Genomic DNA, 2,976 nt, shown 5'->3' with positions numbered 1-2,976 from the left:
TTACTGCATAAAAGGGAAAAAAATTACATCGATGTGAAGCTACACTAAGCCCCCGTTTGACCCCCATTTTCTAGAAATGAAAATAGGTAGAATAGTATTTCTGTGAAAAGTGAGTGGATAAAAATAAGGAAAGATTTTCGATTTACGTGTAATATTATTTTATGAAAAATTGTGTGGTTGATAATAAGAGACAGAAAAATGGAATGTAATGTAATGAAATTTAATGAGGGTCAAACGGGAGCTAAAAGATTCCAATGATGACAACTATTATAATATCGTTGTGAAACGTCTCTTCGTAACCTTTAAGATTCAAGTGATTAAGCTGCAAGCATTTAAAACCTGATGCTCTACAGTCAATTGACTTGGGAATCATCGGCCAAAAGTTCCAGGGATCATTTAGAAAGCTTAATGTAGAGACTTCCACACATAAAATTAATAAAGTGTGTGTGTGTGTGTGTAGTAGGTACATAAACTGAAGACGCACCACATGCCTTGATTAAGCTTCAAACACTTGTTTTAGAGGACTGGACTTTTGATAAGGGATTAGTAATTTGATTGATTCTTAAAGGTTGAAGCAGTCAAAAATAAGGAGAATCCTCATTTGTTGATATGTTGAACTGTAATTAGTAGTATCTAACCAAACTGGATAGGGTAAGGAGCAGTGATTTGTAAATCAACCTTAGATTACACCCTTGAAAAGAGAATAAAATAAACAAGTTTGGAGGTGTGCGAATCCCACAAGCAATGAAAGGAAATAGTTGACTTTTAAGGCAGGGGATTGGATCAATTTGTTATTTTTCAGCATTATACTTAATTCTTTACACAAACACCCCACAAGCAATGAAAGGAAATAGTTGACTTTTAAGGCAGGGGATTGGATCAATTTGTTATTTTTCAGCATTATACTTAATTCTTTACACAAACACCCATTTGCATTGAATATGTAAGAAGTTAGCTTGTGCATTATAACTTTGAAATGATTTATAAAGCTAATTTAATGTTTTCAACTCTGAGCCATGAAGGCAAGATATCTAACTGGATATGTTTTACGTGGTTTTGTTTATTTTAGTTGTGTTTGTCTTCGTTAGTTTATTTTCTAGTGCTTATGTTTACTTAAGGACAAGCAAAGTATTAAATTTGGAGGTGTTTGATGAGTGCATTTCACTCATTGTTTTAATATTACTTTAGCTTGTTATTTAGCTATTCTTGAGATTTTTTTAGAACATATTTATTTGTATTTTGATGTTATGATATAAGCTGATTGAAGTGGTGAAAAAAGATGTAAAAAATGGAAGAAAATGAGAGAAAGAGTAAAAAAATCGGACACCACAACACCATAAAACGAGCGTCGCAATGCCCAGTTATGTAGCACGAAAGAAGTAGAATGTGTGGCATCACAACACCACACACATGGCGTCGTTGAATCTAGAAAATAAGGCAAAAGCAGAACGTGTGGGAAATCTAGAGGTTTTCCTGCAATGGTTCCTAAGGGGGAAATCTATTTTCATGTGATTTGATTTTTCATTTTTCTTGTATAGAGTTAAACCTCAATGTTGAGGTTGATTTGTTGTACACAAACTTTGGAGTGAACTAGGATTGTTTGTTGTATATTTTGTATGGATTGATTGAGGTCTGGTTGTTCTGAATTTTAGTTCTTATTCTTGTTTTTATTGAAATTTTTGGATGTTTTGCAACTCAATTTCATTTAACGGAGTTTGATTGAATTTTTTTCTTGCATTTTGTATGAATTGCTTTCATTTTGAATTTTTGCTGTTAATGTTTTATTCTTTTTTGGTGGGGGTATGCAATGGATTCATATCAAAATATAAAAAAATAAAATAAAATAAATGAAATATACGCCTATGGTGGTTTCTATATAAGTAAATATAAAATAAATATTTTGGTGGAACAATGTATTTATTTGAGTAATGTGTGTGCAAATTTTTTATGAACATTATATTTCAATTAAGAAGTTCCAATGAAGGAATGAGTTGTATCATTCAATTTTAGATATTTGGGAATCATTAAAATGTGGATGAAATAAGTTGGTAAATAAGAGAGTAAATAGAATTGGGTGTCGAAATAACAGAATAGATTAACACGAAAATAAAAAAAATTTCAGTGTATATAAATTCATTTAGAAGAAAGTAATGTCTCATAGACGTGTCAAACTTCCACCAATATGGTCTTTTTTGTAGATGATAAACTTTGGGTTTCACTCTTCAAAAATTCGAAAACACGTGTATCACTCATTTGTTGTTCTTTTTCTGTAAAAAAATCTGCCCAGCCTATAGTCATACGTCTTATTAAACTGTTTGGTCGTAAATTTGTGGCGAACTTCCAGTTGTGATGTAAAGAATCATCGATTTGAACACTTCGCACACCTCTTGGTAGGTGGTATCTAGAGAACCGTCTTGGTATACACTGGAAAACCATGAATGAATAAATTATTGATCTTGGAATCAAATTTATGTAAAAGAGATGAATATAGAATGAGATATTAAAGATGACACATACAATTTCCTGATGACTGTTGTGATGAGGTGTTAGTGTTATTTCAAATGTAGGATTATCTGTATGTGAAACATTGTATTCTTCAGGAACATGAGAGTCACATATGACCTCTAATCCTATGGTCATATTGAATATGGAGTTTCTGTTATATTCAAATACCAAAACATGAGCATCCTATAAGTTATGATGGTCAAAAAATTGTTCCCGTCTATCGGCAAAATATATTCTTCCATCATCTCTTTCTAATCGTATTGTGACAATTATACCATCATATGCAGTTACTTGTATTGTGTCACCAAGTTGGTGTCTCCAATTGTTGACAAATGTAGAATCCTGAATTTTTAACTTAAATTCGCATATATTTTTATTTGTCATTTAATAGGAATGCAATGTTTGGTTAAGTTCTTATGCAAGTTAATTGATTATCTCTATAGTTATCTTATTAGTTGAGGGACCAAATTG

Source organism: Olea europaea, unplaced genomic scaffold (assembly GCF_002742605.1).
Source record: "Olea europaea var. sylvestris unplaced genomic scaffold, O_europaea_v1 scaffold1134, whole genome shotgun sequence".
Classification (NCBI taxonomy): Eukaryota; Viridiplantae; Streptophyta; class Magnoliopsida; order Lamiales; family Oleaceae; genus Olea; species Olea europaea.
This window is presented reverse-complemented; position numbering follows the sequence as displayed.